This window comes from Sciurus vulgaris (genome assembly GCF_902686455.1).
Source record: "Sciurus vulgaris genome assembly, chromosome: 7".
Classification (NCBI taxonomy): Eukaryota; Metazoa; Chordata; class Mammalia; order Rodentia; family Sciuridae; genus Sciurus; species Sciurus vulgaris.
The window spans coordinates 57,150-73,341 of NC_136467.1; the positions used below are offsets into that span (position 1 = coordinate 57,150).

At 41.9% G+C, this 16,192-nt stretch overlaps 1 pseudogene across 1 annotated transcript; it reads left to right on the forward strand.

Moving 5' to 3' along the window:
• Positions 1 to 11,802: 11,802 nt before the first annotated feature.
• On the forward strand, positions 11,803 to 14,853 carry LOC306665521 (bcl-2-associated transcription factor 1-like; annotated as a pseudogene). The gene has a single exon. The product of its transcript is annotated as a bcl-2-associated transcription factor 1-like (transcript).
• The last annotated feature ends 1,339 nt before the right edge of the window (positions 14,854 to 16,192 follow it).

The following is a 16,192-nucleotide window of genomic DNA, read 5'->3' on the forward strand; positions in this document are numbered from 1 at the left end:
TGGCCCTTCTCTTTCTTCTCATGATCCTGACTTGGTTCACTCAGGGCTGGCTGGTACACTCCAATCATGTGCTCCACAGCTTCTGCTTCTGGAATTGCTGTTAATACATGCTACTAGAACTACTCATTTTCAATTTTGGAAGGTCAGAATTATCTTCTAATTAGTTCATCCTACTTATGCACAAAATTATCTTCAAAGATTTAACTTGTGTTCCCTTGAGCATATTGCGATATTTCTCCTGACACAAACTGTTACTGAATTATCCACCAGAAGGAAAATTTGCAGGCTTCTAACATCCAATAAACAGGAAAGAGTCTGAGGCACACAGAACTCATCTTGCTTGAAAAGGGGGCCCAGATTTCTTTTCTATCCATGTTCAACTTAAAAGAAACTCTATGCAGTGACAGGGAGGTCAAGCATGGAGAATGAAAATGTGTTATGCTCGCCGCGATCCTTGGCAACCTTGCAAGCATCCCATAAAAATGTCCAGAAAGAAAGGTAGCATGAAGACAGAAGCTCAACTTTTTAAAATTTATTTTTATTGTAAACAAATGGGATACATGTTGTTTCTGTTTGTACATGGAGTAACAGCATACCATTTGCATACTCATATATTTACATAGAGTAATGATGTTTGATCCATTCCGTTATTTTTTTCCTTCCTCCACCCCTCCCACCTCTCTTTTCCCTCTATATCATCTCTCCTTCTTCCATTCTTGCCCCGCTCCCACCCCCCATTAAGTGTCATCATCTGCTTATCAGTGAGATCATTCCTCTTTTGGATTTTTGAGATTGGCTTATCTCACTTACATGATATTCTCCAATTTCATCCATTTGCCTGCTAATGCCATAATTTTATTATTCTTTATAGCTGAGTAATATTCCATTGTATATATATACCACAGTTTCTTTATCCATTCATCAATTGAAGGGCATCTAGGTTGATTCCATAGTCTGGCTATTGTGAATTGAGCCGCTATGAACATTGATGTGGCTGTGTCTCTGTAGTATGCTGATTTTAAATCCTTTGGGTATAGGCCGAGGAGTGGGATAGCTGGGTCAAATGGTAGGTCCATTCCAAGTTTTCTAAGGAATCTCCACACTGCTTTCCAGAGTGGCAGCACTAATTTGCAGTCCCACCAGCAATGTATGAGTGTGCCTTTTTCCCCACATCCTCTCCAACACCTATTGTTGCTTGTATTCTTGATAATTGCCATTCTAATTGGGGTGAGATGGAATATTAGTGTAGTTTTGATTTGCATTTCTCTTGTTACTAAAGACGTTGAACATTTTTTCATATGTTTGTTGATTGCTTGTACATCTTCTTCTGTGAAGTGTTCCTTTGGTTTTTTGAGATTGGCGTATCTCACTTAGCATGATATTCTCCAATTTCATCCATTTGCCTCTAAATGCCATAATTTTATCATTCTTTATGGCAGAGTAATATTCCATTGTATATATATACCACAGTTGTTATCCATTCATCAATTGAAGGACATCTAGGTTGGTTCTACAATCTGGCTATTGTGAATTGAGCCGCTATGAACATTGATGTGGCTGTATCTCTGTAGTATGCTGATTTTAAGTCTTTTGGGTATATGGCCGAGGAGTGGGATAGCTGGGTCAAATGGTGGTTCCATTCCAAGGTTTCTGAGGAATCTCCATACTGCTTCCAGAGTGGCTGCACTAATTTGCAACCCCACCAGCAATGTATGAATGTACCTTTTTCCCCACATCCTCACCAACACCTATGTTGCTTTGTTCTTGATAATCGCCATTCTAATTGGGGTGAGATGGAATCTTAGGGTGTTTTGATTTGCATTTCTCTTATTACTAGATATGTTGAACATTTTGTCATATATCTGTGATTGCTTGTAGATCTTCTTCTGTGAAGTGTCTGTTCATTTCCTAGCCCATTTGTTGATTGGAATTATTTGTATTCTTGGTGTAGAGTTTTTTGAGTTCTTTATATATCTGGAATTAGTGCTCTATCTGAAGTAAGAGTGGCACAGATTTTCTCCCACTCTGTAGGCTCCCTCTTCACATTACTGATAGTTTCCTTTGCTGAGAGACGCTTTTTAGTTGATTCTATCCCAGTTGTTGATTCTTGCTTTTATTTCTTGTGCTATGGGAGTCCTGTTGAGGAAGTCTGATCCTAGGCCGAACTGTTGAAGATTTGGACCTACTTTTTAGAAGCTCAACTTTTCATTCTCTGTTTCTTCCATGAATTTCCAATCCCCTCAGTTACTTTTTCTCCATGGGGTCCTAAATTTGTCTCCCAGAGTAGCCTTCTACACATGTACCCACAAGGTCCCCAGCCTCGGTTCCTGTAGTCACTGGGACAACAGGCTATTACATCCATTCATTTCTAATTATGAAAGGTCTTAATTATCTTCTACTTTCTTCATCCTGGCCATATATATTTCTCTTCAAAGTTTAATTTACATTATCTTGACCACCCTTTGATATTTATTCTAACACCAACCATGATTAAACACTTTGCTACAAATGTTGGGTAGGTTAATTGCATCTCAAATCATTTTCTACTTTCTTCCTTCTCTCATCAACTCTCTCTTATTTCTCATTACTGCTGCCATACTTCATTCAGTAAAATTCAAACCCTAACTCTTAATTTCTTTTAACACAGGGTATTATGACTACTCATTTTCAATTTTGGAAGGTCAGAATTATCTTCTAATTAGCTTGGTCTAATCATGCAAAAAATTATCTTCGAAGATTTAACTTGTGTTCACTGCAATATTTATTCTAAATCTCTAACCCTAATGCTAACTCATGCCATAAATGCTAACCAAGAACGATTGCTAATCATACACCTAACCCCCGACCCCAAAACCTATCCTTAACCCTAACACTACCTACCTGCAGGTGGCAGCAGCTCCCACAGTCCAAGGACTCAGGTGCACAGCCAGATTCCTCTCCAGATGCCAGCTGAAAGCAGCATTTGGGTTCAACTTGAACTCAAATGAGAGGTCCCATGACCCCCTTCTTTGTTTGAGTTATTTGCTGAAGTGACTCACAGCAGAGAGGAAAGCAGTGTACTTAATATTGCCAATTCACCATAAAGCATATCCTAAATAATATACTTGAACAGGCAGATGGCAACACACACAGGGAAAGGTAAATGGTAAAGAATGCACACTGTCCAGGCTGTGTGTGGAATAGTTTGCTGTTTCCTGAAAGAGATAAAAAGAGAATTATCATAATACTTAACAACTCAGTTCCTAAGTGTTTATCCCCAAAGAAATGAAAGAGGTGTTGAAAAAAAGAGTGTGCATGTGCTCTTTTCATAAAAGTGACGGACAGACTTAGAGAGTTCTAGGGAAGGAACCCTGGACCTCAGTGGAAAATGTGTTACTCTCAATTGGGGTATGTGGCGCGAGTAAGAACTGATTTCCATGGAGAAAGTGGCTGGTGTCCTGTTCCACAGGTTATGTGGTAGTCACCTGGGAGCATCCTGCATTGAGTAAAATACACTGTGCTATTTCAGGTAGAAAATCTGGTCAAGATGACCACCAGGGAGGGTGAGTGAAAGGATGCAGAGCACTTTGCACCACCAAGGCAGGGTTCCTGTAAGCCTAGCACTGTCGAGAAGTCAATTGCTTTTAAAACAGCCCTGTCTGTGCCTGGCCAGGAAACAGATAAATCTGATGTCATAGAGCTGACCCTCACAAACTCAGTTTATGCAAAGCTGTGAAGCCATTGCACTTGTAAGAAAATGTGTCAGGAGAAGCCATTGTGGGGACACCACCGTAGTAGTAGAGGATGATTTTTAGGTGGTATATTAGAAGCAGGAGGCCTCTGAGTGAATATTATATTAATATGAGAGACAGAGTGTGGATATTATGAAAGAAATAAGGCCACTATGCAGACGTTATTATAGTAGCAGTGCGCAGGGTAAGTAGTTACATAATCATGTCCACCCTAAGGACATGATAATAGTATTGGGGGCAACAGTGTACATATTATGTTAGTATTAGAGGCCATGAGAATATTACAACAGTGATAAAGGCCACACTGTATGCATTATATTAATGTTACAGATCACAGGAAAGATAATATACAAGAGGCCACAGTAAAGACATCAATGTCAGAGGCATCACTGATGATTATATGACTGAGAGAAAGAACAGGGTGGATAGTATATTAATGAATAAGGGAATATTAAATGGGTGCCAGAAGCCTCATTCAGAACACGCATGTCAGACAACAAAGTGGGGTGGAAATGTTATGAGTGCCAGAGGTCAGAGTAGGGATGCTATGTGAGTGTCAGAGGCCACAGTGAGGATATTATGTATCAGAGGTCACATTAGGAATGATATGTGAGTGTCAGAGGTCACAGAGGGGATGTTATGTGAGTGTCAGAGGTAACAGTGGGGATGTTATGTGAGTGTCAGAGGTCACAGTGGGGATGATATGTATCAGAGGTCACAGTGGGGATATTATGTATCAGAGTCACAGTAGGAATGTTATGTGTCAGAGGTCACAGTAGTAATGCTATATCGGTGTCAGAGGTCACAGTGGGAATGTTATGTGAGTGTCAGAGGTCACAGTGGGGATGTTATATCAGTGTCAGAGGTCACAGTGGGGATGTTATGTGAGTGTCATAGGCCACAGTGGGGATGATATATGAGTGTCAGAGGCCACAGTGTGGATATTATGTATCAGAGGTCAAAGTGGGGATGTTATGTGTCAGAGGTCACAATTGGGATAATATGTGAGTGTCAGAGGTCACCGTGGGGAAGTTATATGAGTGTCAGAGGTCACACAGTACCTGCAAGTTTGATTACACGTGGCTGCTGCCATAAGGCAACAGCCAGGCTTCATAGGACCCCTGGCCGGACTGACTGAGCCCCATCTCCAGGATCCCTCAGCCCGACAATCGCTCCCTGCCTCTGGGGCCCTCACATCGACTGACTGCTCCCTGCCACCAGGACCCCCAGACCAACTTACTGTGCCCTATCACCGGGACCCCAGAATGACTGATTGCAACCGGCCTCAAGGATCCCACACCACACCAAACACACCCAACCTCCAGGACCCCAGCCTGACCAACCGCATCCCGTCTCCAGAACCTCCTGCTGACCATGGCCACACCTGAGCTGAAGCTCCCCATTTGCCAACACATTTCAAAGCCAGAGCGGCCATCTTGGATAATCCTGGAAGCCATAGCTCCGATCTTTAGGTGGGGCAAAACCCATCCTGAGACACCTGCTGGAGGCTTGAAGCTCATTGTCAGGTACCTCTCATGCATCAGGCTACTGAATGCTGAGAGGTTTCATTACTATATGACTGTTATACTGTAGATTTTCTTTTTCTCCTTATTGAAAAAATGTAAGTTTTTATTTCTTTACTTTTCTTGCTCTCTTTCCTTTTGGTTACCTGTTCCCTCAGAGTCTCTTTCTCCCTTTTTTGCATGCTAACATCCAAATTCTTTTGATTGTACTCTCACCCTTTCTATTATCTAGAACTTCTGTATATTCTTTTCTTATCCCATTAACAGCCACATTCTACATCCCTCTGCTTCCTCTTTGTCCTCCATTTGAAACTGCAGACCTTATTGCAAATTGTTTATTTTACTGAAGATAATATTTAAACTCATTCTGTTTATTATGACAATTTTGTTATTGTCCTCATAGGGGCTATTGGTCTAGGATTGCATAGTGTCTGAATTGGGCACTCTAATATTGATCTCCCCTTAAAGAAAGGGTTTTGGAAACCTATAGGGCCACTATAAGCCTATAGGGGAAATCTGCAATACCCCAGATCTGCACTGCTAGAGGGGAAGATACATTAACAACATAAAAAAACAAGGAAATAAAATGATCCAAACAAATCTAGATTCTATATTAATAGAATCCAATGACAGTATGTTAGAAGAAATGTCAGAAAAGGACTTAAGATTATACATGATTAAGATGATTTGTGAAGCAAAGGATGAGATAAGAGAGCAAATGCAAGCAATGAATGAATACCAATAAGTGAAAGAGCAACTGCAGGAAGCAAAAGATCATTTCAACAAAGAGACAGAGATTCTCAAAAAAAAAAAAAAAAAAACACCAAACAGAAATCCTTGAAATGAAGGAAACAATAAACCAAATAAAGAGTGCCCTTCCCAGAAACCCAGGCCTGGACTTCCACTGTGCTGGGACCCACCAAACTCAAAATCTCTTTCCAACCCTTTACTTCTACTAGTACTTGTTAACCTCTCTCAGGTATCTAGTTCAACCTACAGGTGTCATTTCTACATCCAAGAAACATGGGAGCAGGATGGCACCACCCACTCTCAGTTTGTGGGTCAAGGTGATTGCCCTCCTATTGGCTGCAATCAGACAGTCACCCTTCACATCACAGGCTTTAGCCAAGTCCCAACTACATACACGTGTGCATCTATGCTATGCTTCCTATAAGACCAAACTGAGGACTTTTGTGAACAATGGCCTGCCATCTATGGTGGATGCCCCTATGGTTCATGTACAAAACGTTTCCTGGATGAGCCCTGCTATCAGGACTGGGAACATAACAAATTAATGATTAAGAATCCCTGGGATACAAAATGGTCCTCTGGTGTTGACGGTAAACTTTATTCATGGTGGGAGCAAGCTCACCTCAGCTTAAATCAGAATCTGGAGAACTTACATACAGGTATTCCCTAAGATTCATATAACCATAGAGGAACAAGAGAAGGAACTCCAACACCAACTCGATACAGCTACCCATCCCAAAGTTGATCCTTTCGTGTGGCTTGCCCTGATATGCCAAGGCCTTCAGCTTCTCAGATGCTGTCCCAAGTCAGCATCTCAGACTTCTTTCTTTGTGCAGGTTTGGACTGAACCCCCGCAACAGCTGTTCCTATTGATAGCCCACTCAATACTTCTTCCACACCTCAAAAGATCCCCTTTCCAGTTTTGGAGGGAGTCCCCCTTTTCCACAGCTCTTCAGAGAACTTTTCTTACTGTTATACTTCCTCTACTTCATTACCTTGCAACCAAACCATTCAGATCTCTTCCTCAATGTTTGCTCCTTCAGGATTCTTCTTCTGGTGCAAAAATTTAAGTTCTAATATGCCCTTCACATTCTGTGTTCCCTTTACTTTGGTTCCCCAGCTAACACTGTACAGTGAAGCCGAATTGGCCTGGCTTGCTCAAACCTCCCTTCCTAGGACAAAACAGGCTATATTTCTACCAGTAGTGATCAGACTCACCCTAGCCTCCTCACTCATGGTTTCCAGGTTGGCAGCAGGGGACTTGGTTATGCAGTCACTGCCACCCGGAAGCTAGAACAGAAAGTCCAAGGGGCAATAGAGGTGTCCGCTGCCTCCCTGGCCTTGTTAAAAAGACAAATAACTTGTTACCCAAGTTGCCTTACAGAACCATGGAGCACTAGATCTCCCAATGGCAGACAAAGGGAGGACCACACCTCTTCCTAAGAGAAGAATGTTGTCACTACATCAATGAAACCAGTCCAGTGGAGAAGTATGTTGAAATCCTCAGGTGTCTAAGTGAAAGACGTAACCAGCAGCAATTGGATGGTCCCTGGCCAGGAAGGCACCTGGCTAGCACCCATCCTCACTTTCATATTAGTGGTGGGACTCCTATTCATGATCGCTCCATGTCTCCTCAGGTTTGCCCACAACCGAATCAGTGAAGTTGCTCAAGTCATTGTCAAACAGATGCTCCTGCACTCCTACAGCCACATCCCCACCAACTTTACTTCTGAGCCCTTTCCCCATGATGCCCCCTAATAAGCAGGAAGTAGCCAGATGAACTCCAGTACCCTACATCATCAAAAAGGCCAGAATGTTAGGGTGGTTTGGGGTGACTGGATGGGGGCAGGGCATCAAACAACGTGTGCATGAGAAACAATGTAGCCTGCACAGGCCTGAAGGAGCAACTAATCAGGCACTGACAAAGGACTGACCAATCCCAGAAGGACACAGAGTCCTCAAGCTTTCCCTCCCCCACCCCAGGTTGTAAAAACACCACCCCATTGGGGCCATATGTGACTTCTCCAGCCCAGCACCTTGGTGGACTGGTGAACCTTGGTTGGAGAGCCATTCCAAAAAAGTTTTTCTTTTTGATTCACATCAGGCCTGTCTGTTCTCTGGTTACTATTATCTGATCAGGTTACCCCAGTCTGATCTTACATTACCCACAATTCTATGTGACAGAAGCCATTAGGATCCCTAGCTGACAGCAAGCAAAACTAACCTGAACTCTAGCCTTTGCACTAACCCTATCCCTAACACTGCTCAGAATCCTCAGGGTACCAGGGCAAGCAGCTTCCATGTGACTCCAGCAAAAGTGTGTGGGCAAATCCTAAGGGGGTGGAAGCTCCTGAGTCCCCTACAATGAGCAGGCAGACCATGGGACGACATTACCCACAATCCTAATCCTGGGACAATATCATCCATAATCCTGGCAAGAGGGAGCTTCAAGGGGGTCAGGAAAAGTGGTTCCAGTTGCTGCCTGCTGCCCACTGTGGGCAGTGTAGGACACTCACCACTCACTGTTCAGTGGTGACCCTGAGCCCCCTTGTGGCAGTCCTAGTGAAGCTCTGGAAGTCATTATTCTGATTATTCCAGGTCATGATTTTAGAAATGAAGCAGAAATAGAGCTCACCATCCCATGCCTTGATCAGAGTGGATGGAAATAGCGAGAAGCAAAGTACAATGCCAACAGACAAAGGTCCTTTTGTTTCCTGTGTATCAACAATAATGCATAGGAAAAATTGGACTTCAAAAACTATAATAAGAAAATCTCAAAGCATTTTCATTTATAATATCATCCTCCCAAACTGAAGTCCTTAAATATGTCTTAAAGTATAATTATACTTTCAGAAAAACTTGAAACAAAGTAGAAATAAAGAAAATTAAACATTAATACATGCACAGATACTCCTTGATCAGGACGGTTAGACTCAATGTAGTTCAGATGGAGTTCTCTCAAGCTTGATCTGCACATTCAGCACAACACTCACTTCTCTAAGCCCAGAAGAGACGACACTGACTGCAAGAGCACAAGCCTGAGACTCAACACCTGGATCCCAGAACCAGTCAGACAGCTGAAGCACTGGAGAAAATGTTCTGCTGTGAAGAGACAGACAGAGATGAGCGAGCACAAACACACCAGTATACACACACTTCAATAGACTCATTTTCCTCACAGTGATAAAGTACTTGAAAAAGGTTGAAAGTTGATGTATCAAAATTCAAATGTCAGGTGTAAATATATTTGCTGTATTTTGTTAAAGGGACAAAGACTTTTGATGGAGAAAGAAAATTTCTGCTCCACAGATGGTGATGGGACAACTGGAAATAATATGAGGAAATGGACAAGGTGAGCTACAAATTACACAAAACGTCAACCCAAACAGTCCATAGACCCATATTTAGACTGTGAAATTGTAAAAATTCTAGAGGAAAACATGCATGATTACATTTCATAATGATTTTTTAAGTACAATTCAAAAACAATCCAGAAAGAAGAAAATTGATAATGTGAAACTTACAAAAATGTTTACTCTGTGAAAAAGTCATATTTAGGAAAGAAAAAAGACAAGCCACAGGTTGGGAGAGATATTTGGAAGGTACATACCTAAAAAGACTTGAATCTGAAATAAAGTAAGAAACTTAATAATAAGGAAACAGACACTCCATTTAAAAATAGATGAAGATCTGAAGGGACATCTCACCAGAGGAGAAATCCAGATGACAAAGCAGCACAGGAAACGATGTAAGCACCACTTGTCTGAGGACAAGGTAACTAAGACATTTTAGGACATTTCACGTTCCTAAAGTCCTGGAGTCCAGAAAGCCCATGGCACCAAGCACCTATCAATGGATAAGATCTTCATGATGCCATATCAATTTTGTGAAAAATAGGAATTGCTGCTGGAGGGCACAGTAGTTCACCACTTTGAGAACTTGGCAGTTTTTCCAGAGTTAAATGTGGTCTCACCATAGGACTCAACATTCTTGATCCTAACAATTGACACAACTGCCTCAAAACAGATCTGAAAATGTGTGTCTAAATGCAGCATGCAATTACACACAGCAGTTCTTCTCACAATGGCCAAGAACTTAGTGAACCAGGATGTGCTTCAGCATGTGAGTGAATAATAGAATTGCAGAAACATTTTTGCCATGGAGGCCCTGGTGTCTCTGATCTCCCCCAGGCCTCTGCTCTGGTCCACATTCAGACCACCTGGCTTGCACTTACTCTGTGCCCCACAGTGGGGCAAATTGGGTTCTATATCAAAACACCTGTAGAAACAGATGATAAACTCAGGAGAACCAGGGAGAAAGATCCAGGTCTCATCTTTGCCCATAGGAACCTCCTGGGCAAGGACAGCCAGACCTGGAGGCAAACTTCAGGAGCCCACAGGGCCACACCTGCCAAGGAGAACCTGGAGGCAGCTCCTAGGCCCCACCCCTGATCAGGACCTTGTACTTCACTTTAATTCCCCCAACTCAACTTTTGCTTGTTTCTTTCCACAGGCAGCAACTGCATTTTTGAGCAGGATCTGTTAGTTTTTTGGTGTTGCAGAGAGAGCTATGCCACCAGCGTAGTCCTGAAGCCTAACCTCTGAAATTCACTTTCTGGTTGTGCTACACATAAGTTTGCACATTTAAGCTGAAATAGGGCCACTATTCCATGCCATGATATGAAACGATGATCCTATGGTTTGAATGTTTGGCCTCCACATTTCATGTTCCTAAAGTCCAGGAGTCCAGAAAGCCCAGTGCTTGACAAATTACCCCTCATATCTCCCCTCTTCCCATCTCAGTCATCCAGTTTGGAAACAGCCAAGATGTCTCTGTTAATCTCAACAGGAAGGTTCCTCAGGCAGGCATAGAAAAAGATGTTCCACCTGGTCAAGGCATCTCACCTGTGTCCCCTGGGTCCAGGCTGACCCTTTAAAGGAAATGAGGATAGAACAAGTTGGGGGCCAAACTCATCTTCTCAGGAAGAATGGAGAGACAGAAAGGGAAGAGAGAAAGAGAGGGGCTGGCTGTCAGGATGCTGAGGGTGGATCTCTCCCCACAGGGGTTGAGTACAGGAGCTGAGGAGGGACCTCCTGCTTTCATGCAGGGCCTCTGATAATTGCATAGGCACCTCTTCTTAGGAGGCCCAGCTCCAGTCAAGGGTCAGCTCCAGGGATTTTAGTCCATTTCCCCAAAATGGGCATGATGCAGGCTGACTGAGTCAGGATTCTGACTTTCAGCACTAGCACACTGCCCATTCAGCAAGGAGGAAGCAAAATGCCCTCCCACAGTCCATGCCTCCAACTGTGCCTCCCTATAGGCATCTCCTTGCTAGTATTCCAGGTCTTCTGGTTATAGAAAAGGCCACAGGCCAAGACAGGGATTTGCCAGGACTCTGCATGTTTTCTGGGAGGGCTGAGAGCTGGCACTCCCCATAGCAGCCCAAGGCTCAGCAGTCATTGCCTCTGTCCCCTTGAGTCTGGGGGACCTTCCTGGTGGAGGATGCTTGAGCCCAGTCCTCCTGAGGCAGGTAGGCAGATGGTTGTTTCCCTAAGTCCACACACCCTGCTGGAAGAAAATGCCCAGAGCTCAGAGACTCAGCATAGTCTGTGCCTATGTGCAACACCTTCACCTCCACCACCTCCATTAAAAACAACTGCCTGAGGAAAGCTCAAGGCTGCCAGGAAAACTTATGGTCTACTAACCAAACACCTGATGACAGCCCCTGACCTCCCCTTCTCCAATTATTTAATAGAAAGGGCTTGCGATTGACGCCCCAGATGGGAAGTGATGGAGACGAGCTAGCGAGTCGAAGCTACCTCTATGGTTTTCCTCTCGTTCTCGAGTCGGGAAATGGCCGCTGTGTAGTTACAATGGAGATAAATCCCGGGAGCCGTGCTTCGGCGTATTAGGAATTTGAATTTAGAGTTTAATTTCTCAGAAACCATCTCTTCAGGAAGAACTGAACAGTATCTCAAAGACTATACTGACTTCTTGCTTAAAACCCAAGGAGAAAAGAAATGGGTCATTCCAATTCTAGATCACATTCTTCAAGATCAAAGTCTAGATCACAGTCTAGTTCTCGATCAAGATCAAGATCACACTCTAGAAAGAAGAGATACAGTTCTACGTCTCATTCCAGGACATATTCAAGATCTCCTAGTAGAGATCGTATTTATTCTAGAGATTATCGTGGAGATTACAGAAATAATAGAGGAATGAGACGACCTTATGGGTACAGAGGAAGGGGTAGAGGGTATTATCAAGGAGGAGGAGGTAGATATCATCGAGGTGGTTATAGCCCTGTCTGGAATAGAAGGCATTCTAGGAGTCCTAGACGAGGTCGTTCACGTTCCAGGAGTCCAAAAAGAAGATCCGTTTCTTCTCAGAGGTCCTGAAGCAGATCTCGCCCGTCATATAGATCCTCTAGGTCTCCAAGATCATCATCATCTCGTTCTTCATCCCCATATAGCAAATCTCCTGTCTCTAAAAGGCGAGGGTCTCAGGAAAAACAAACCAAAAAAGCAGAAGGGGAACCACAAGAAGAGAGTCCTTTGAAAAGTAAATCACAGGAGGAAACAAAAGATACATTTGAACATGATCCATCTGAATCTATTGATGATTTTAATAAATCAGCCACATCTGGTGATATTTGGCCTGGCCTTTCAGCTTATGATAATAGTCCCAGATCACCCCATAGTCCTTCACCTATTGCTACACCACCTAGTCAGAGTTCATCTTGCTCGGATGCCCCCATGCTTAGTACAGTTCCATTCTGCAAAAAATACCCCCTCTCAGCATTCACATTCCATTCAGCATAGTCCTGAAAGGTCTGGCTCTGGTTCTGTTGGAAATGGATCTAGTCGATACAGTCCTTCTCAGAATAGTCCAATTCATCATATCCCTTCACGAAGAAGCCCTGCAAAGACAATCACACCACAGAATGCTCCAAGAGATGAGTCTAGGGGACAGTTCCTCGTTTTATCCTGATGGAGGAGATCAGGAAACTGCAAAGACTGGAAAGTTCTTAAAAAGGTTCACAGATGAAGAGTCTAGAGTATTCCTGCTTGATAGGGGTAATACCAGGGATAAAGAGGCTCCAAAGGAGAAAGGATCAGAGAAAGGGAGGGCAGAGGGAGAATGGGAAGATCAGGAAGCTCTAGATTACTTCAGTGATAAAGAGTCTGGAAAACAAAAGTTTAATGATTCAGAAGGGGATGACACAGAGGAGACAGAGGATTATAGACAGTTCAGGAAGTCAGTCCTCGCAGATCAGGGTAAAAATTTTGCTACTGCATCTCATCGGAATACTGAGGAGGAAGGACCCAAGTACAAGTCCAAAGTTTCACTGAAAGGCAATAGAGAAAGTGATGGATTTAGAGAAGAAAAAAATTATAAACTTAAAGAGACTGGATACGTAGTGGAAAGGCCTAGCACTACAAAAGATAAGCACAAGGAAGAAGACAAAATTCTGAAAGAATAACAGTAAAGAAAGAAACTCAGTCACCTGAGCAGGTAAAATCTGAAAGCTCAAAGACCTCTTTGATTACAGTCCCCCTCTACACAAGAATCTGGATGCACGAGAAAAGTCTACCTTCAGAGAGGAGAGCCCACTTAGGATCAAATGATAGCCAGTGATTCTCATCGTCCTGAAGTCAAACTCAAAATGGCACCTGTTCCTCTTGATGATTCTAACAGACCTGCCTCCTTGACTAAAGACAGGCTACTTGCTAGTACACTTGTCCATTCTGTCAAGAAGGAGCAAGAATTCCGATCCATCTTTGACCACATTAAGTTGCCTCAGGCCAGCAAAAGCACTTCAGAGTCATTTATACAACACATTGTGTCCTTGGTTCATCATGTTAAAGAGCAATACTTCAAATCTGCTGCAGTGACCCTAAACGAGCGATTCACTTCGTATCAGAAAGCCACTGAAGAACATAGTACCCGACAAAAGAGCCCTGAGATACACAGGAGAATCGACATCTCTCCAAGTGCCCTGAGGAAGCATACCCGTTTAGCAGGGGAAAAGAGAGTTTTTAAAGAAGAAAATCAGAAGGGTGATAAAAAATTAAGGTGTGACTCAGCTGATCTTCGGCATGACATTGATCGCCGTAGAAAAGAAAGAAGTAAAGAACGGGGGGATTCCAAGGGCTCCAGGGAATCCAGTGGATGGAGAAAGCAAGAAAAAACTCCAAAGATTACAAGGAGTACAAATGTTACAAAGATGACAGTAAACATAAAAGTAGAGAGCAAGATCATTCTCGATCTTCGTCCTCTTCAGCATCACCTTCTTCTCCCAGTTCTCGAGAAGAAAAGGAGAGTAAGAAGGAAAGAGAAGAAGAATTTAAAACTCATCATGAAATGAAAGAATACTCAGGCTTTGCAGGAGTTAGCCGACCACGAGGAACCTTTTTTCGAATTAGAGGCAGAGGAAGAGCCAGAGGAGTTTTTGCTGGGACAAATACTGGTCCAAACAACTCAAATACTACTTTTCAAAAGAGACCGAAGGAAGAGGAATGGGATCCAGAATATACCCCAAAGAGCAAGAAGTACTTCTTGCATGATGACAGAGATGATGGTGTGGATTATTGGGCCAAAGAGGAAGAGGTTGTGGTACTTTTCAGCGTGACAGAGGGCGCTTTAATTTCAAAAAATCAGGTAGCAGTCCAAAATGGACTCATGACAAATACCAAGGGGATGGAATTGTTGAAGATGAAGAAGAGTCCATGGAAAACCATGAAGAACAGAAGGAAAGACGCAAAGAAGAAAAGGAACAGTGTATCTGAAGTAAATCGGCAACAGAGAGCAGAACTTGCACCCGCCATTTTTTTTACCTGATTTTGTTTTCAGATAAGAATGTGAGCATTTTACTTAAATTTCACTGTTTGCAAGTAGTCTGTAGAAATTTTGTTTTAAGTCTTCAAATATCTTGAAAAATAGTAGACTGTATGTTGAAAATTGTACTGAAATAAAGTAGAAAATTGTTAACGTACCATATTTGTAACTATCAACTTTAAAAAAAAACTTTTACTGTTTTTGTTACATGCATTGTAATTCTGCTTTGTCTATAAGATATGGTCAAGTACAACTCTGTCAAAGTTCTGATTCTCTTTTTTCCCTGTTTGTTAATGTTTTATTCTGAAGTAAACGTTAGCTCTACATACAAATCCCTGAACAGAAATTGTTTACAGTGACCACACTAATTATTTTAACTGTATACATCTGTTTAACATCTTCCTTAATTTGAACACTACATTGTAGGGTGGCTAACTTTTGATGTATACCATAAAGTTGTTACTTTGGTAAACTATGCTAGTCTAACTCTTCAGCAATGTTTAAAGAAGGTAGGAAAGCTTTGCCAGTGACTAAAAAGTACAAACTATTAAAAGTTAGAATGAAAGGTTTGAGAAAATATTATTTTTACTGAAAGCAAGCAGTGGCCTATAAAACATTCTTATGAGCCTTTCCTAATTTAGTTTAAAATTCATTGTTTTCTTTTGATTCTTATTTGATAGTTTGAGTCATGGTCTTAGATTTCAGCTATTTGAGAGGACACTGGTTTGTAATATTGCAAGTAAAACCCCTGAGTCCCACAGAATATCTAGTATTAAGGGAAAACGAACAACAAAACCTGTAATCCTGGTGTCGGTGTGGAGGAGGATTATCTTGCAGAATAAATTTGATGCATCAGTATATGATTTCACAACATAATATTTATTTGTGCTTTTGAACAGCTGAAAATTAGTTTGCAGTATAACCATGAGAAAATAGACACAGCATATTGTTCATTGGTACTTTAACTTGTTTTTCTAATGTCACCAAAAAAAGGTTTTGGCAGTGTTTTAGCATTGATATAACTTGGTTTTTATTTTATATTTCCCCCCCCTTTTCAGTTGCAGTTTGTAAAATGATTTTTATTTTACCTTCTAAGGGTTCTATGCTTCAGGTTGAGATGATCTTTTAAATGTAAATTACTTTCTATGTTTATGTTAATAGCTTTTTAAAGGAATGAAAATCTGAAATGAGTGAACTTCAGCATTGTTTGTTTTTTAAACATACATAAAGCTAAGCACATTTCATTTTAATTCAGCCACTGAATTAGTTGTATATGTTTGCATTTAAAGAAGATAATGCTTTTGTTGTAAAATTTTAAAGATCTTAAGTGTGTGGCTCTTTCATCCTCAA